Source organism: Sminthopsis crassicaudata, chromosome X, assembly GCF_048593235.1.
Source record: "Sminthopsis crassicaudata isolate SCR6 chromosome X, ASM4859323v1, whole genome shotgun sequence".
Classification (NCBI taxonomy): Eukaryota; Metazoa; Chordata; class Mammalia; order Dasyuromorphia; family Dasyuridae; genus Sminthopsis; species Sminthopsis crassicaudata.
In genome coordinates, this window is record NC_133623.1 from 2424199 (window position 1) to 2444224 (window position 20026).

Genomic DNA, 20026 nt, shown 5'->3' on the forward strand with positions numbered 1-20026 from the left:
GGGGGCACATGGTGAGCAACAGAGAAAGGGGGGGCTGGGCCGGGTTCCTCTCCACTGCTTGCCTTGGCCATTGTTCCCGGCCCTGTCCTTAGGGCTCAGTGGCTCCCCAGTCAGACTGAGGAGTGGAGAGGGTGGGGAGGGTCTCATAGTTAGCCCTGAATCTTGGGCACACTCATCTGGTAGATCCCTGCCCTCTGTGGGGTCAGAGGAAGAGAACACTGTGGGAGTCAGGGAGTGGGCCCCCCTTTAGGTCCAGGAGCAGAGTAGACCAGCCACAGGGGGTGACAAAGTATTCTCCCTCCCCCCCCCAGCTATCTGATGATGGTGTGTATGTGTGTGTGTGTGTGTGGGTGCACACATGTGTACATGCGCGTGTAGGGGGAGGGGCTGGTGATGTCTCTCAGCTGCCTGTGTATCTTTGACAAGTCTGCAAAGCATTCTGGGAGATCTTCCCTCCGGTCATTACTAGCCGTGCTGGCACAGAGCAGGGGAGGAGGGTACGGCTTGGCGGGATGATGTGACGTGTCCACCCACGGGTACCCGAGTGTCAGGCAGATCTCAGTCCAGCCGTCTCAAAGCCACGTTCCCTTTGCCTCCTTCCAGGAGGCCCCAAGCGTTGTTTCTCCCTCCACTCTGCTCCCTTCTATTCCCAGCCTTGCTGAGAAGCTTGAACTCTAGATGCTCCTTCACCCCTAGCCCAGCTCGAGGCCCATGCCCCAGACCAGGCCGCCCTGCCCTGCAGCTTGGCGCCCAAGGAGGGAAGAGGAGGACCACATAGGCTGGGCCCTGGCCTCTCCCTTCAAAGGCGGACCTCCTAGGTAGCTGATGTTTAATCAGCTGAAGCGAAGGGGGAGCCGCAGCCTTCTGAGGAAGGGTGCCTGGCCCCTGGCCTCCTCCATGCCTCCCCTGGAGGCCACTCGGACTGTGGCTGCTGGCAGGGCGGGGAGCTCCCTGAGGGTGGAGAGCACAGGCCTTGGGGACGAGGGGGGCGCTTGTCCATATCGTGTGTCCAGTTTGGGGTTTGTGTGCTGGCCCTTCACCCACCGCCCGGCAGCTCAGGCTGTTCCCAGAGCCTTTAGGCATCCAGGGGCCCTGCTTCTGCACAGAGCCGGGTCGAGGCTTCCAGCCAAACAGCGGAGGGGCTGAGGCCGGACAGCTGCTCCTTGGCCTCCCTTCAAAGGCACAAGAGAACTAAGAGTTTTCACATGGTGGGTGGGATCCAGCCGGGTCTCCACCCAGGCAGGCCAGGGACACCGGCAAAGGCCGGCCAGACGCAGGGGGTCCCGGGGGCCGGCGCCGAGAGTGCAGGAGGGCCTCGGGGGCTCCGATCCAGGGCTGCTCCCCAGGACCTGGCACTCCCCACACGGGGAAAGTTCTTCTCCCTCTGCCACGAGCCTCCAAGCTGGCAAAACTTGTGGCCCCTTTTCCAAGCACAGGCTTTGAAATGCGTAAAACAAAAACCAGGTGGGACTGCAAGGAAAGCCCCAGTGAGGGGAAACCAAGGCACTTGTTTTCCTCTCTGAGGTCACGGGACCCTGAAATCCCAGGGAGCTGTGGACCCAGCTTAAGAGCCCCTGTGCTAAACTGTCTCCAGGGGCCCTTTGAGCTCTCATTTCTCTGGCCCAGTGGTTAGTGGGAAAGGAGAGAGCAGCCCATGTGCGGCCAGCCCCAGCCCAGGCCTGGTTTGGGTACGTGGGGTGGGGCCCATTTATAGAAAAGGAAACAGTCTGAGAGGTCCAGGGATTTGCCCCCATCTGGATGGGCCCCTGGAGGGGTACAAGTGGCTCTGGGTTCAGATTCCAGGCTGGCCAACTTGGCCCTAAGCACAACAGCAACGCCAAGGAGACAACAGGGCAGCCCCTTGGCATGGGAGTGCTTCCAGTGAGAAGGTAACGAGCGGCTGAGGCGCTACTTGCCAGAGTAGACACCTTCATGCAGAAGGGGCTTGGCTTCCTCTCCCTCTCGCCTCAGAACACAGGGTCCGCTGCAAACTGGCTCGGGCCGGCCTAGCACGGCATGTGAGAAGTGCGGCGGGCAGCCCCCGCCCGGGCAGAGGAGCGCGTCAGCAGGAGGAGCGAGGGTCCCCAGAGGTGGCCCGAGCCCAACCATGGTTCAGCCTCTTTACTAGCCCGCCTTGGTGGTTGGAGCTGGGGGGAGGCCTGAATCCTCCAGAGTGAGGTCTTCATCTTCCCCCTTTTCCTCCAACAGAAAGAAAGCAGTCTGCCCTTTAGAAGGCAGCCTGGAGAGGCGCAGGGAACATCCTGTGCAGAATGGGGAGTGTCTCTCCCCATTCCTCTTGATCCATCTCTTTCTGTCCCTGTCTGTCTGTCACACACACACACACACACACACACTCCCTCTCTCGACTAAACTTGGGCCAGTGCAATCCCAGGGTTCCAAAGGCCTTTAACTGACCTCTCCTGGCACTACTCTGTTTTCACTAAGGCCTCAGAGAGTCTGGGGTTCCCTGTGCCATTCCTTCCCCCAGGCAGCAAACTCGAGGGCTTTCAGTCTGGCAAGGGAACCAGCGAGTACCATGACGTGACCGCCGTCCGGCCCACTGGGGGAACTCCCGGCCAGCCAGACGAGCTGAGCGTCAGCGAGCGTCTAGATGGTCGGCTGGCCAGACGGGCAAGGAGGTGGGCAGGGGAGCAGGCAGCTAGCTGAGCAGACAGTGAGCTATGTGGGCAGTCAGCCAGCAGGGCAGCCAGGCAGACAGTTGGATGACCCAGTGGTCAAGCAGCTAGGTGAACAGTTAATCAGCCCGGGCAGCAGTCAAAGGGAGACACAAGTGGGAAAACGGCCAATTGGGCGACGAGTTGAGCAGCGAGCTAGTGAGCACCAGTCAGGTGGTCAGTCAGTCGCACGCTAAGCTGCGTGCCAACTGTGGGCAAGGCTCTGCCCTGGACACCCTCACTCAGGCCTGAGAGCAAGCCTTGACTCCCTGCCGTGCGGCTCTGGATTCCGGGCCCCTAGAGACATTCCACCCAGGCTCCAGACTTCCATGTCACCAGTTTGTGGAACGGGACGGAAACAAGAAAAGGCCACGGATGGGGAGAACGGCTCCCGCCCTTGTGCACCCCGCTCTGCGGACTTTTAATGACTCTCCCATACTCTTCTTGCTGATTCTGAGGAGATGGTCCCCAGGCCACTTCCTGCACCTTCCCAAGGCCTCTGGGAGATCAAAGAGACCCCAGCCTACAGAGAAGCCTCCTACACGCGCCGACAGAGGATTGGACACAGAGAAACCCACGGATCCCTTCAATTCCTCAAGCATTACTGTGCGCACGGCCCAGTGCCAGTGTGGGGACCAGAATGAAGCAGCCTCTGTCTTCAGGGAGCTTGCGTTCGAAGGCATATAAACAAATATCATGTCAGCAGAGCCACGGGAGGCCGAGGGGCTCCGGGGCGAGGCTTGGGGCAGAGATGGGAGGCTGAGGCCAGGGAGGTCAGCTACCAGATCCCACTGCAAGAGGCAACAGACGGATTCTCCTCACTCCCCTATTAGCCTGTGTTTCTCTGATACTTTAGGGTTTGTGAAGTGCTTTATAAATATCATCTCATTTGATCCCCCCAACAACCCTGGGATGGAAAGGATTCCCATTTCCCAGTTAGGAAAACCGAGGCAGAGAGATAAAATGATTTCCCTAAAGTCACACAGCTAGTAAACTGTCTGAAGTTGAATTGGAACTCAGGCCTCCCTGACTCCAAGACTCCTTTGGCAGAATCTGGATGGGCCCATAGGGTAGAAAAGAAACTTCAATCCAGAGGTGTAATAATCAGAAGGAGGAGGGTGAGGGAGGAAGGGAGAAGAAGAGAGAGGGAGGGAGAGGGAGGAAGGGAGACACACAGAGGGAGCTAGAGGACAGAAAGAAACACAGAGAGGCAGAGAGAGAGAGAGAGAGGCTGAGGGACGGGGGAACACAGAAAGGAAGGGAGGGAGAGAGGAGAGTACAAGGAGGAAAAATTAGAGAGATAAAAACAGAGAAAGCGACAGAGACAAAGAGAAACAGACAGAGGGAGAGACAGAGACAGAGACAGAGAGATGAGGAGCAAGACAGGGAGACAGATATGGGCAGTTTCAGGGAGAATGTCTTATCCAGACCCCTCATTTTACAGAGAGGGAAACCAAGGCCCAGAGAGGAGAAGTAGCCTGAACATAAATGCTTGGACAGGAAAGAGCAGAGCTGAGCTCCAAAACCAGATCCTTGCAGTCTCCATCCAGTCTTTTTCCCCACCACTTTGTCCGTGTTCCTCTCTGTTTCTAACACACACACACACTCACTCTCTCTCTCTCTCTCTCTCTCTCTCTCTCTCTCTCTCTCTGTCTCTCTCTCTGTCTCTCTGTCTCTCTCTCTCTCTCTCTCTCTCTCTCTGTCTCTCTCTCTCTCTCTGTCTCTCTGTCTCTGTCTCTGTCTCTCTCTGTCTCTGTCTCTCTCTGTCTCTCTCTCTCTCGTCTCTGTCTCTCTCTCTCTCTCTCTGTGTGTGTCTCTCTCTCTCCTTCTCTCTTAATCTCTTTTGTCTCTCTGTCTGTCTCTCTCTCTCTTCTCTCTGTCTCTCTCTTTCTCTCTCTCTCTCTCTTCTCTCTCTCTTCTGTCTCTCTCTCTGTCTCTCTCTCTCTCCTGAAGGGATTAAGTCCGGGATGAGGAGAGGACAGGGGTTGGTAAGGGGAAAACAATTGGAGGACTGGAGCCAAGGCCTGATGGGAAAGGGTGGAACTCTAGCCTTCTAGGGCCAAAGTGGATGAGGTCACGGGACTATTCCCCCCCCACCCAGCAGGATTCAGAGGGGAAATTGAGCTCCTGACAGAGGGGCCCCTAAGTTGGTCAAGGAGCTGACACAGCAGGGTTAGTACTCCAAGAGTCTCGAACCGAGGCGTGAGCAGTGAGGGGCGCCCAGGGAACAGGGGGACCACTCTCGTCCGAGTTCCGGATCACCTGGCTGCAGAGGTGGTTCTCCTTCAGGGCTGAGAAGGCTGCACGTGAGAGGGCAAGGGTGTGGTCCACAAGGAAGAAGTGACAGCATACGTGGCCAGCCCATTCCAATTGCTCCAACGGGCATCGAGGCCACAGCAAACAGGCACCCGGGGACTCCCGTGTCCTTGGAAACCACAGCATGTGTACCTCCCTACCACAAATACATGTGTACACACTTAGTGACTGGGAGGGAAGGGGTGCACAGCATGAGGGCCCTGCCGGGTCACTGCCCTCGAAGGCAACGAAGACCGGCCTTCTGCAACTGGAGATGTGGATGGTGACTCAGGGGCACCTGCAGTGGGGAAGCTGGGGGCAGAGGGGGAGATGGGACTGGCCTCTGGCTGGATTCAAGGGGTGGAAGCTGAGGATCAGGCAGGGAGGCCTCAGAGGATCAGGCAGGGAGGCCTCGGAGGATCAGGCAGGGAGGCCTCGGAGGATCAGGCAGGGAGGCTGAGCAGCCCCTTCTCCTCCTCTTCTTGTCCAGCTCTTTTCCTCTCCCATTTAGCTCCCCATCCCCCCCCAATGACTGACCCGTCCACTCTCCTCCTCCAGCCCTCCCTCCCTCCCTCCCTTTATTGTCCGGCCACTCCCCTGCCCCCTGACCACCCTGAGTCTCCTCAGTCCATCCGCCAGCTCCGGCTCTGAGTGGGTGGCCTGCTTCACCTTCCCCGGCCCCTCTTTCCATATGCTAATGATGAGCGGGCGCATCCAGTGGCTGACAGGTGGCTGGCTAATTGGAGGGGAAAGGGGCGCTTGGCATCTGAGACGGGTGACTCGGGGCCTTTCTCGAGGCCGTTCCACAGAAGTTTTTTCTTCTCCCTCTTATTGTGTTTTGGGCTCTTTTCCCTCTCCCAGGAGTGGCCTGGAAACCCACGGGTCGCGGCATTAACCCTGATCTCAGCCTCCACAGATCCAGTCAATAGGTTTCTATCAGCGACGATGAAAAGGAGAGAGGAGACGGCTAGGGCCGGGGCCATCAGTGCCGGAGGAGCGGGCACTGGCCGCTTGGGGGTGACCATCCTTAGGTGGTGAGGGTGGAAATGCCAGGGGGGATGGTGATCCTGAGCCCCAAGGCCGCTCCATCACCCACACATCCATTTGAGAAGCGCTTTTCGGAACCGTGGAAGACAGCTTTAGCCAACCTGAGAAGAGGTCTACCTCCCGTGTCCCGTACCCCCCTTGACCGCCGTGGGCATCTCCCCCGATGCCCTTCTCCTGCTCCCCCTGCCCCACCCCACCATCTTCACTCAGCTTCTCTCCTTCCCTGTGTCTCAGGAAGCAAGCCCTCAGCTCCTGGAGCTGCTCTGGAGCCATTTGTTGGTTCCCAGGAGCATCTTTGGAGGTAAATGCCTCAGTCCCTCCCAAGAATCATCCTCCTTTCTCCAGCAAGCTCCATAGAGAGTACTAGAGTCAGCAAGGGGAAAGAGCGAGAATGGCCGCAAAGCGCAGTGCCTCCTCTCCCAGACCAGACGGGCCCAGCTTTCCGAGAGCAGGCAAGCACCTCACCAAGGCCATGGGCCCTTAATGCCAAGTCCTCTGGCACATGTGTCGTGCCCACGAGGGGAGCCCTGCCTCGCCCTCAGATGACTTCTGAGGTTCAAAATGAGGAAGGAAAGGGAGAGAGGGGAGGAAGAAAGGAACGAGTGAGAAGGGAGGAAGAAAGGAACGAGCCAGAAGGGAGGAAGGAGAGAAAAGAGTAGAGGGCCGATGGATGGGGAGGGGAAAGATGAGAGGCAGAGTGCCCTCAGGACTTACTTAGGGAGGCATGAGAGTCAGCGACCAGAGCTGCCTTGGCTCAAGGGCCAACAGAGAGCCCAAGAGTACAGGCTCATGGGTCCCATGAGTTGGCACATCAGGGGGCACATGGTGAGCAACAGAGAAAGGGGGGGCTGGGCCGGGTTCCTCTCCACTGCTTGCCTTGGCCATTGTTCCCGGCCCTGTCCTTAGGGCTCAGTGGCTCCCCAGTCAGACTGAGGAGTGGAGAGGGTGGGGAGGGTCTCATAGTTAGCCCTGAATCTTGGGCACACTCATCTGGTAGATCCCTGCCCTCTGTGGGGTCAGAGGAAGAGAACACTGTGGGAGTCAGGGAGTGGGCCCCCCTTTAGGTCCAGGAGCAGAGTAGACCAGCCACAGGGGGTGACAAAGTATTCTCCCTCCCCCCCCCCAGCTATCTGATGATGGTGTGTGTGTGTGTGTGTGTGTGTGCGGGTGCACACATGTGTACATGCGCGTGTAGGGGGAGGGGCTGGTGATGTCTCTCAGCTGCCTGTGTATCTTTGACAAGTCTGCAAAGCATTCTGGGAGATCTTCCCTCCGGTCATTACTAGCCGTGCTGGCACAGAGCAGGGGAGGAGGGTACGGCTTGGCGGGATGATGTGACGTGTCCACCCACGGGTACCCGAGTGTCAGGCAGATCTCAGTCCAGCCGTCTCAAAGCCACGTTCCCTTTGCCTCCTTCCAGGAGGCCCCAAGCGTTGTTTCTCCCTCCACTCTGCTCCCTTCTATTCCCAGCCTTGCTGAGCAGCTTGAACTCTAGATGCTCCTTCACCCCTAGCCCAGCTCGAGGCCCATGCCCCAGACCAGGCCGCCCTGCCCTGCAGCTTGGCGCCCAAGGAGGGAAGAGGAGGACCACATAGGCTGGGCCCTGGCCTCTCCCTTCAAAGGCGGACCTCCTAGGTAGCTGATGTTTAATCAGCTGAAGCGAAGGGGGAGCCGCAGCCTTCTGAGGAAGGGTGCCTGGCCCCTGGCCTCCTCCACACCTCCCCTGGAGGCCACTCGGACTGTGGCTGCTGGCAGGGCGGGGAGCTCCCTGAGGGTGGAGAGCACAGGCCTTGGGGACAAGGGGGGCACTTGTCCATCATCGTGTGTCCAGTTTTGGGTTTGTGTGCTGGCCCTTCACCCACCGCCCGGCAGCTCAGGCTGTTCCCAGAGCCTTTAGGCATCCAGGGGCCCTGCTTCTGCACAGAGCCGGGTCGAGGCTTCCAGCCAAACAGCGGAGGGGCTGAGGCCGGACAGCTGCTCCTTGGCCTCCCTTCAAAGGCACAAGAGAACTAAGAGTTTTCACATGGTGGGTGGGATCCAGCCGGGTCTCCACCCAGGCAGGCCAGGGACACCGGCAAAGGCCGGCCAGATGCAGGGGGTCCCGGGGGCCGGCGCCGAGAGTGCAGGAGGGCCTCAGGGGCTCCGATCCGGGGCTGCTCCCCAGGACCTGGCACTCCCCACACGGGGAAAGTTCTTCTCCCTCTGCCACGAGCCTCCAAGCTGGCAAAACTTGTGGCCCCTTTTCCAAGCACAGGCTTTGAAATGCGTAAAACAAAAACCAGGTGGGACTGCAAGCAAAGCCCCAGTGAGGGGAAACCAAGGCACTTGTTTTCCTCTCTGAGGTCACGGGACCCTGAAATCCCAGGGAGCTGTGGACCCAGCTTAAGAGCCCCTGTGCTAAACTGTCTCCAGGGGCCCTTTGAGCTCTCATTTCTCTGGCCCAGTGGTTAGTGGGGAAAGGAGAGAGCAGCCCGTGTGCGGCCAGCCCCAGCCCAGGCCTGGTTTGGGTACATGGGGTGGGGCCCATTTATAGCAAAGGAAACAGTCTGAGAGGTCCAGGGATTTGCCCCCATCTGGATGGGCCCCTGGAGGGGTACAAGTGGCTCTGGGTTCAGATTCCAGGCTGGCCAACTTGGCCCTAAGCACAACAGCAACGCCAAGGAGACAACAGGGCAGCCCCTTGGCATGGGAGTGCTTCCAGTGAGAAGGTAACGAGCGGCTGAGGTGCTACTTGCCAGAGGAGACACCTTCATGCAGAAGGGGCTTGGCTTCCTCTCCCTCTCGCCTCAGAACACAGGGTCCGCTGCAAACTGGCTCGGGCCGGCCTAGCACGGCATGTGAGAAGTGCGGCGGGCAGCCCCCGCCCAGGCAGAGGAGCGCATCGGGGGCAGGAGGAGCGAGGGTCCCCAGAGGTGGTCCGAGCCCAACCATGGTTCAGCCTCTTTACTAGCCCGCCTTGGTGGTTGGAGCTGGGGGGAGGCCTGAATCCTCCAGAGTGAGGTCTTCATCTTCCCCCTTTTCCTCCAACAGAAAGAAAGCAGTCTGCCCTTTAGAAGGCAGCCTGGAGAGGCGCAGGGAACATCCTGTGCAGAATGGGGAGTGTCTCTCCCCATTCCTCTTGATCCATCTCTTTCTGTCCCTGTCTGTCTGTCACACACACACACACACACACACACACACACACACACACACACACACACACACACTCCCTCTCTCCACTAAACTTGGGCCAGTGCGATCCCAGGGTTCCAAAGGCCTTTAACTGACCTCTCCTGGCACTACTCTGTTTTCACTAAGGCCTCAGAGAGTCTGGGGTTCCCTGTGCCATTCCTTCCCCCAGGCAGCAAATTCGAGGGCTTTCAGCCTGGCAAGGGAACCAGCGAGTACCATGACGTGACCGCCGTCCGGCCCACTGGGGGAACTCCCGGCCAGCCAGACGAGCTGAGCGTCAGCGAGCGTCTAGATGGTCGGCTGGCCAGACGGGCAAGGAGGTGGGCAGGGGAGCAGGCAGCTAGCTGAGCAGACAGTGAGCTATGTGGGCAGTCAGCCAGCAGGGCAGCCAGGCAGACAGTTGGATGACCCAGTGGTCAAGCAGCTAGGTGAACAGTTAATCAGCCCGGGCAGCAGTCAAAGGGAGACACAAGCGGGAAAACGGCCAATTGGGCGACGAGTTGAGCAGCGAGCTAGTGAGTACACAGGAAGTCAGGTGGTCAGTCAGTCGCACGCAAAGCTGCGTGCCAACTGTGGGCAAGGCTCTGCCCTGGACACCCTCACTCGGGCCTGAGGGCAAGCCTTGACTCCCTGCCGCGCGGCTCTGGATTCCAGGCCCCTAGAGACATTCCACCCAGGCTCCAGACTTCCATGTCACCAGTTTGTGGAACGGGACGGAAACAAGAAAAGGCCACGGATGGGGAGAACGGCTCCCGCCCTTGTGCACCCCGCTCTGCGGACTTTTAATGACTCTCCCATACTCTTCTTGCTGATTCTGAGGAGATGGTCCCCAGGCCACTTCCTGCACCTTCCCAAGGCCTCTGGGAGATCAAAGAGGCCCCAGCCTACAGAGAAGCCTCCTACACGCGGCAGAGGATTGGACACAGAGAAACCCACGGATCCCTTCAATTCCTCAAGCATTACTGTGCGCACGGCCCAGTGCCAGTGTGGGGACCAGAATGAAGCAGCCTCTGTCTTCAGGGAGCTTGCGTTCGAAGGCATATAAACAAATATCATGTCAGCAGAGCCACGGGAGGCCGAGGGGCTCCGGGGCGAGGCTTGGGGCAGAGATGGGAGGCTGAGGCCAGGGAGGTCAGCTCCCAGATCCCACTGCAAGAGGCAACACACGGATTCTCCTCACTCCCCTATTAGTGACGCCAATAATAGCCTGTGTTTCTCTGATACTTTAGGGTTTGTGAAGTGCTTTACAAATATCATCTCATTTGATCCCCCCAACAACCCTGGGATGGAAAGGATTCCCATTTCCCAGTTAGGAAAACCGAGGCAGAGAGATAAAATGATTTCCCTAAAGTCACACAGCTAGTAAACTGTCTGAAGTTGAATTGGAACTCAGGCCTCCCTGACTCCAAGACTCCTTTGGCAGAATCTGGATGGGCCCATAGGGTAGAAAAGAAACTTCAATCCAGAGGTGTAATAATCAGAAGGAGGAGGGTGAGGGAGGAAGGGAGAAGAAGAGAGGGAGGGAGAGGGAGGAAGGGAGACACACAGAGGGAGCTACAGGACAGAAAGAAACACAGAGAGGCAGAGAAAGAGAGAGAGAGGCTGAGGGACGGGGAACACAGAAAGGAGGGAGGGAGAGAGGAGAGTACAAGGAGGAAAAACTAGAGAGATAAAAACAGAGAAAGCGACAGAGACAAAGAGAAACAGACAGAGGGAGAGACAGAGACAGAGACAGAGAGATGAGGAGCAAGACAGGGAGACAGATATGGGCAGTTTCAGGGAGAATGTCTTATCCAGACCCCTCATTTTACAGAGAGGGAAACCAAGGCCCAGAGAGGAGAAGTAGCCTGAACATAAATGCTTGGACAGGAAAGAGCAGAGCTGAGCTCCAAAACCAGATCCTTGCAGTCTCCATCCAGTCTTTTTCCCACCACTTTGTCCGTGTTCCTCTCTGTTTCTAACACACACACACACTCACTCTCTCTCTCTCTCTCTCTCTCTCTGTCTCTCTCTCTCTCTCTCTTGTCTCTCTCTCTCTGTCTCTGTGTCTCTCTCTGTCTCTCTGTCTCTCTCTCTCTCTCTCTCTCTCTCTCTCTCTCTCTCTCTCTCTCTCTCTCTCTCTCTCTCTCCTGACCCGTGGAAGTGTAGAATTGCTCTGCTGACGGGGCAGTCAGATCCAAAAGGCTCTGGGGGTTACTTCCGGGACAGGGACAGCAAGTGTAGCTGCTGTGGGATGGCCAGGATGGATAAGCCCAAGGTGGGGGAGGGTGTCTCTGGCTGAGCCCTATGTGGGGCCCGGTACATGGGGAGCACTGAGAAAAAGATTGTCTGTCCACATGCCCATCCGCCATCCATCTACCTAGGGCTCACGAGCTCCTCCTCGCCTCTCCCAGGAAGGGGTGCCTTCTGCACGGCCGTTGCTATGATTTCCTGGGCCTGGTGGACTCCCAGTATGCAATGTCTGCCCGCTGACACAGGCCAGGACCCCCTCTGGTCCCAGGGAACCCCCTCTCAGAGGGGGTGGTGATGGTAGTGATAACTGTAATAGTAACCATAATAGTGGTAGTAGTAGTTGGGGTGGGGGTAGTAACAGTAGTAGTAGTAGTAGTAGTAGTAGCAGCAGCAGTAGTAGTAGCAGCAGCAGTAGTAGTAGCAGTAGTAGTAGTAGTAGTAGTAGTAGTAGTAGTAGTAGTAGTAGTAGTAGTAGTAGTAATAGTAGCAGTAGTAATAGTAGTAGCAGCAGTAGTAGTAGTAGTAGCAGCAGTAGTAGTAGTAGTAGCAGCAGTAGTAGTAGTAGTAGCAGCAGTAGTAGTAGTAGTAGTAATAGTAGTAGCAGTAGTAGTAGTAGAAGAAGAAAATGCTGGCAATAGGACTTTTTGGAGTAGCGCTGGCAGTAGTAGGAGTGGCAGCATGCATTTCTTTCCTGCTGTGAACCTGGCCAAGCCCACTCAAGGACAGGGAGCCTAGGCCATCCCTTGCACAGGAGGGCTGTCGGAGCCAAGGAGGCCGCAGCACAGGAGAGCCACCCTCCTGGAGACGGTGTCAAGCCTGCCTTCTCACCCCAAGCCCCTGCATTTCCCCCTTTTGCTTCCCTCTATAATGGGGGGGGGGGATGCTCGCAGCCAGTCCAGCCCTGCTCCCCCTCCTCCAGAATGGAGATAATGCTGCTCTTCCATGGTGACATGGAGGGGCCCCAGCAGCAGGAGTTGGAAGGACAGATGGGGGGAGGGACAGGAAAGTGAGGGGCCCGGGCCAGTGGCCCCGTAGCAGCTCTCCACTGCTGCCCTAGGAGCCCCCCAAGGCCCAGAGCTGCCACCCCCTCCACTCTCTTCCCTCGTCCCGGCTAGCTTCCTCTTCCATCAGGACTGGGCCCTTCCCCTCCTGAGCCCCACAGGGCTCCCAACTCTAGAGTCTGGGAAGCAGCTGACCTTCACCTCCTCCCCCAGCTTGTCTTTGCTCCAGGAAGAAAGGATGGAGGGACGCCCCCCCCCCAGCTCTCAGCCAGAGATGCCCTGGGGCCCAGGGAGAGCCAGCGCCCTCCTGTGCACCAAGCAAGCTGCCGGGGGGCGGGTCTTGGGGTGTCTCGCAGCCAGGGAAGCGAGAAGCTGAGTGGGGGGAGGAGGCCTCCTTTCTCCCCTCTGACGGAACGGACAGATCTATCTGGGCAGAGCCGGGCACTCGGGCAGAACTGGCTGGGCACAGTCCATCTGACAAACCCTGCCCGGGGCCCTCCTGATCCCCCTCCTGCCCGCTGTCCCTCCCCTGAGCTCCTCCTCTTTCCAAGGCCCTCTTGCCTCTGACTCCACAGGATGGGATCTTCCCTCGGCCTCCCTCCTGCCTCTGGCCCCATTCCTCTCCCCTCCCAGTCCCCTGGGCCTTCTCTCCTCTCCTTCCCTCCCCCTTTCCCAACTCCTGACCCCACCAGGACTAACTATGGATGAGGCTCTCTGGTGCTCAGTGCAGTCATGCCCAGGGCAGTCCCTCAGCCTCCCCAAAGGGCAGCGGCCGTGGAGCGGACGGGCCGTTCTCCTTTGGGCTGACCTTCCCCGTGGGTCTGGGAAGCCGCCGAAAGAAGGCCCGGGCAGGCCTTGAGTCATCCCAGGCCTTGAAACACAATGCCTGGCAGAGCTCCGGAGCTGGGAAGGAGCTGGGAAGGAGCTGGAAGCCTTGGGTTTCGTGGGCCAGCATGCAGGCTCCTGCGGGGGCTCCTGGAAAGGGGGGGAAGGAGCATCCAGGATGGGCCAGGGGATGGGAACTGGCAGAGCCCCAAATTCTGGCCAGAGACATTTGGGGGCCGTTTAGCTGGGCCCGCCCTCCTGAGGAAGGCTGACCTGGAACACAGAGACCCCCCAGAAGAAGAAGCAGACCCCCTGCCACCTTTATTGGCCACTGACATTTTAAGTGTCCTGTGGCGAGTCAGGCTGTTTATTTAGGAAGGAAAACAGGAAGTTCAAATCCACTCCCATGCCTTCCCTCTCACCTCCCCGTGGCTTCTGCTTACAGCTCCCCCCAGCTCTGGCCCTGACTCCCACATCCCCCCAGCTCTAGCCTGAGCCGGGCCTACTTCCTAGCCATGGGCCCGGCAGCTCCATGATTTGTGAATGAATGAGAGCGTAAGAGGCTCTGCCTTCCCAGGACTCCTTGGGACTTGGCTGCTTACAGCCAAGGTGGCTAAACTTGAGTCCCTTGGGTCTAGCGGCCCCAGTGACCAGCAGGAGAACGAGGATCCCCCTTCCTGAACCCAGTGCTCTTACTGCCCATCAGAAATTAGCATCTCTCTGGTCTGCAAAGGGCTTTACAAACATTAGTGGATTTAATCCTCACAACTCCGGGGAAAGCCAAAGGGAAATGACTTGAGCAGGGTCACTCAGCTAGTCAGAGGCTGAATTTGGACTCAACTCTTCCTGGATTCAGCCCTTTGGTGCTCTGGGGCTCCCATAGCTCAAAGCTTCATGCCATTACTGGGCAGCTGGGAGTGTCCCTGGCTGCCCTACCTCCTCCCTTCAGGGCCTTGGAACTGATGGGGAATAACCCAACTCAGGACCAGTCTTCACTGACTGAGGGGCCTCCCTGCTCCCTGACTCTGGACAGATTTGGGGGGTTACAGGCCTCTTTCTGCCCCCCTTTTCCTAGAACTACTCTCAGGTTTAGGCCAGTGTGGGGATGGGGGGGACAAAGAGGGAAGGTGAATTGGCAAGGATTTGAATCCTAGCTCGTCCCCATTCCCTCTTCCTTACTTCTCCACAGAGGCTCTAGGTGTGGGGTATGGATCACATGGCAGTAAACTGAGGAAAATGGACTCATGACAGGCCCCTCTGACCCTCTGCTCTACCCTACCAGCTCCTGCCTCCCCGGGAACCGGGCTCAGAGTTCCAACCCGAAGATGACCATTCTCAGGCAGCCCCCCTTTCTCTTCATGGTAGCCCAAGGAGAAGAGTCCAGCAGATGGGGCAGGGTTTAGGGGCAGCTACAAGAAGGCTCATCCATTGGCTGTTCCCAGATCCGCTCCCGGGCTCAAGGCCTTAGCTGCGGTCACTGGAGAGCCTTCCCTCTCCCTCTGCGCCATGTCCCAGCCAAGTCTCCCCCATCCCCATTGCTCCCTGCCAGCGGCCCGGCCCTTTGGCCCCAGCAGCTCCCGATCTCCCCCACACGAGCGGGTCTCATCTCATCTGGCTACTCGTTCTCCCATCGGCCCTGTGATCCCCCCTCCTCAGAAGGGCTGGCTCTCAGATGACTGAGGTACGGGGGGAGGGGGGACTCTCCCAGGTACTTAATCACTTTCTGACACTGGACCCAGTTGGCCACTGCTCTCATCTCTGCCCCCCCATCCATTCTGTCCTGTAAGAACAAGGCCTGAGTTTAGGAGGGGTTCATTGGCTAAAATGCCATTGTGTTCTACAGCAGAGCTGCTCCCATCCCCCCACCCCCCCAGCTACCTACAGACCCCCCACTCGCACACACACACACACACACACACACACACACACTCACACACTCGCACGTTCGCTCACACACAGCTGGGTACCAGTTCCCTTCTCTTCTCTCCCCTACTCTTTTCTTCTTCTCATTCCTTTCTGTCTCTGAACCCCCCTGTCCCCCCCTCGCCACCCCTCCGGATTGTTTGCCATTGTCCCATAGCCGGGGGCCTGTGTCCTCTCTGCTGGGACCCAAGGATGTCACGGAATAATTGAAGCGTCCTTCCCATGACCTTCAGGCTCCAGCAGCCTCACTTCCCTGCCAGCCCACTGTAATCAGAGCCTCCTGACAGCTGAGTGGCAAACACACACACACACACACACACACACACACACACACACACACACGTGCGTAAACACAACAGCACATAGAAACAGGCTGGGGCAGAAAGCTTGGCTGAGGCCCACCCGGAGCTCATCCACAAGGCAGCTTCTCCCATCAGCCCTGCGACTCTGGCCACAGACAGCCTCAGTCTCCTCACCTGGGAGATCAGGCCCACACTCTTCTGCCTTCCCTCCCAAGGTCATTGCCAGGCACTTGTTTTGTAAACATTGTGCCCTCATGGGGAGAGAAGTGGCTAGTCCATCCCAGCCTCCTCCCTTTGGGGACAGAGTTAAGGGGGATCTGAAAAGGTGGAGGGTGAGCTTCTGGCTTGATCCTGACAGGAGCCACGAAGAGCCAGGGGGCCAAGCTAAAAAGGGAACCTATTGCAGGCATGGTGAACAGCCAGGGAAACCCCAGAAAGTTCCCGCCAACTGCCAAGCACACACACAAGGCCCCCCACATCCAGCTGGGAGGGGAGCCCGGCCGCTCCCCGCTCAGTCTCCTCGGGCCCATCCAGCCCGGAGGTTCTCGTCTGGGTTCCCAGGGGCCCCGCCCAACTCCTCGGCTCTGTTGTCTGCTTTAAGGCCCCGTCCAGCTCCCACATTCTTAGATTTGAAGCCAAACAGGCCCCCAGCTGCCAGCGCCGGCTCCCCCACCCCCCTACTCCTCCCCAGCAGCACCTTCCTCCCCTTCCGCGGCCTGCCTCAGCTCCAGGGCTCTGGCTGGGCCGAGCCAGGCAGAGTCTGCGAAGATCTCTCTGTCTTAGCCTCTGCAGATTGATGGCTTCTCTGCTACTGGGCAGGAAATCTGGCTTGAGACCCCTGACTGGAGGTGGAATAGGAAGGAGCTCAAAGCGGCGTGAAGGCCGGATCCCCACATCTTCAGGATGGGCCATCAGCCAAGTGTCCCCCCACCCACCCACAGGGTGGGCCCCCGACACGAGGCCCAAGCATCCCAGACACCTGCAGTACGGTCGTCCTCGGCCTAGGTCCCCCCACACCCCAAACTCTTTCCCAGTCAGCCTCGCGGATTACTGGTGACAAAGCCAGCTCTGGCACCAGGGCCCTGACAGAACAGAATGCAGAAGTTGAGGGCCACTCAACCTGGAAGTATAAGAGTGGGAATTAGACCCAGGTCTCTCAATGTCCCCCCCCCAGACAAGAACATTAAAGTCCACCTCAGGAGGCCTGGCTTTTCCCCTACTCTGCCAGGAACAATGAGGAGGACTGAATAGGATGGACTGTTTCTTTGGAAAGTGCTTTCCTGCCGCCACTATCTCATTTGCTCATTTCAACTGCCCTCCGAGGCAGGCTGGACCACAGTGTGCCACTCTCCATGTCACAGTCACTGAAAAATGAGCTCGACCAGGTTTGTTTGCCCAGAGGAGCTCCCAGATGGGAAGGCCTTTGTGGACGCAACCTTGGCCAGTCATCTTGGAGGGATGAGTGGGGAGCACGGGGGAACGGGCCAGAGGGCCTGGCAGGCAGCAGCTCTGCCAGAGCTTCCCTGGGCTACTCTCCCCCACCCTTAGCCCAGACTTTGGACAAAGGGACCCAAGTCCATATGCGAATCAAGAAAGAAGCAGCCAAGTCAAAAGTAACAAATACCTCCCACATATAGGTACAACCATTTCCCGAACATATCTGGGTGATATCATCGTTAGGAAAATACTCATTTGTTTAAAACCATTCCCAAACTTATAGCACCTTTTTGTCAATATGTATTTTCTCGCTGAATGAATACTAATAATTGTTTGAGTTACATCAGGAAGGATGTAGACCATCAGTCTGGTCCAAGCGCCTTATCTGCCTAGGGCAGGAGGAAGTAACTTCTAAGATCTCTCCCAGCCCTGAGATTCTATGAGTTCCTATAGCCCAAGTCTACCGAGGGTCTTCGTAAAGCTCAGCCCCCATCCTGCCCTGCCTTTCTCAGTCTTGGCCCATTCTCCAGCTCCTCCTCTCCTCCCCCCACCCAATTAAGTCCTTCTGTGCCTTGGGCTTCTGCATAGGACTAGATGAAGAGACTAATGTGGTCAACTGATTCTGAGAATGATAATGAAGTGTGATTGACATTTAATATGGATTTAATACTTTCACACAAAAATAGAGCCTTACTAGCACCTTAAAAAAAAATTTTATACACACATACACACACATACACATATACATATACATCTAAAACCAAAAGCTCATATTATATATAATGGGGACACACTGCAAACTTTCCCAATATGTGGAAAGCAAGGACCTTATGTCATCTAATTTACTTTTAGAAATATTAACTTTAACAATAAGACAGGAGAAAAAAATCCAACACCAAAACATAAACAAAGAGGAGATACAATTATCCCCAATTACTTTATCTAGAAAACTCTAGAGAATCAACAAAGAAACAACTGAAACAACTGATAACTTCAATAAAGTAGAATGCATGATAAACCCATAAAAATCAACAGAATTTCATATGGCAATAAAATCTAAGAGGAAATAGAAAGGGAAGTACCATTCAAAAATATACATAAAATGTATGAAAACCATTATACCAAGGACATGGACAGACACTATCCCAAAATATTGTTTACAGAAATAAAAAGCAAGATAAAGCAACCCCACATAGACTCATGTAACTGAACGCAGGGATCGTGAAACTACGATTTGTTATCAATAAATGTGTGATTTATATGCCTATATACCTGAGGTCACATAAAAATTTCTCAGAAAAAAGAAAAGAATTGGAAGTGAAAAAAGTTTAAAAAGTCCTGACATAAAGGACTGGAATACTATTCAGTGCTTGTGACTAAAGTCCATCACACTTGATCATCTTATACTTTTTCTGCTACCATATACAATGTTCTCCTGGTTCTGCTCATTTCACTCAGCATCAGTTCACATAAGTCTTCCAGGCTTTTCTAAAATCAGCGTGCTCATCATTTCTTACGGAACTACAACTGATGGCATCCATTCCATTTCCAATTCCTTGATACTATAAAAAGAGCTGCTACAAACCATGACAATACACTAGAAACAATATTATCTAAATCAATTTACAGATTTAGCGCTACACTAACCAAACTTCCAAAGGGATACTTTTGAGCAGGGGTGTCAAACTCAAATAGAATTAATATGATGTAAGGGCCCCCAAAGAACTCAGGTTGACAGTTTTCAAATGTAATATTATCTATGGTTTGTTATATTTTTATTGGTTTTTGTTCAATATTTCCCACTGACATTTGAATTGGAAGTTCTGTAGGTCCTATGCAACAGCAGGACATGTTTGACACCTCTACTTTATAGCCAGGGATTCAATGTGAAATTTCATCGTGAAATTACAAGGAATTCCCCAATGGGGAAACTTCCCTCCAGCACTGGTGCCTTCCCTACAACTCATAGGCTTGAAAAGTTGTCCTACTGTAGTGAGAGGTTCTATAATTTGTCAACCAGAGTCAGAACAACAAGCTGTGTCATGGGTAGGACATAGAATCTAAGCCTTCCTGCCTCAGAGACTGACTCTCTGACCACCACACCATTCTTTATGTCTTTATCAAACTAGACAAAGTAATACCAAAATTCATTCAACGAAACAAAAAGTGTTCAAACTCAAAGGAAATAACAAAAAATAGGAATGAAGAGAGAATAACACTTCTGACATCATATTATACCTTTGTAGGCTGATTTCAGAAAAACCTGGACTTACCTGAACTGATGCCAAGTGGATCCAGCAGAACCAGGAAAACATCGTACAGAGCAATGGCAAGATTGTGTGATGATCAACTATCAGACTTTTCTCAGCAATTCGGTGATCCAAGGCAATTCCAATAAACTTTGGACAGAAAATGCCATCCACGTCTTAAGATAACTATGAAGACTGAATGTAGATCGAAGTACACTGTTTTCACCTTTTTTTCTTCTGATGGTTTTTTCTTTTGTTGATTTTTCTCTCCAAATATGACTCATATAGAAATATGAAAAAAAAAACCAATGTGCATGTAGAACCTAAAAAAAATAAAAATGATATTTTTAAAAAGATTATGCCATATTAATCAACAAATATTTCTAAATTATTTGCTATGTGACAGACACTGCTAAGGACCAAGCATGTAAAAAGAGACAAAAGATGGTCCCTGTCCTCAACAAGCACACAACATAATGAGAGAAACAACGAGCATAGACAAACAAGCTCTATATGGGAATATAGAATAGGAAATAATTGGGGAGAGGGCAGTTTTGCTGGAAGCCAGACTGTAAGGGGTTTAGAAGTGAATGAGAAGAGAGAGTGTGTAGACATTTATTGTCCACAGATTTTTTTATCCTCAAGAGTATTATATTTTTCCGAATACACATAAGGATACTTTCCAACATTCATTTTTGTAAAAGATTGTGTTCCAAATTGTTCTCCCTTCTTCTCTTACCCACCCATAACAGAAAGCAATCTAATATACGTTAAATATGTGCAATCCTTTAAAACATATTTCCATATCTGTCATATTGTACCAAAAAAGGCAGATCAAAAGGGGAAAAAACCACGAGAAAGAAAAAGCA

General features: G+C 54.8%; 1 long non-coding RNA gene across 1 annotated transcript in view; it reads right to left on the bottom strand.

The window, feature by feature from the left end:
* The window catches only part of LOC141548699 (uncharacterized), a 202853-nt gene that overhangs the window by 146083 nt on the left and 36744 nt on the right, over window positions 1–20026 (bottom strand). Inside the window, exon 2 of the long non-coding RNA XR_012484037.1 lies at window positions 19182–19480. This is a non-coding gene — a long non-coding RNA (uncharacterized LOC141548699). The remainder of the gene's footprint in view (window positions 1–19181; window positions 19481–20026) is intronic.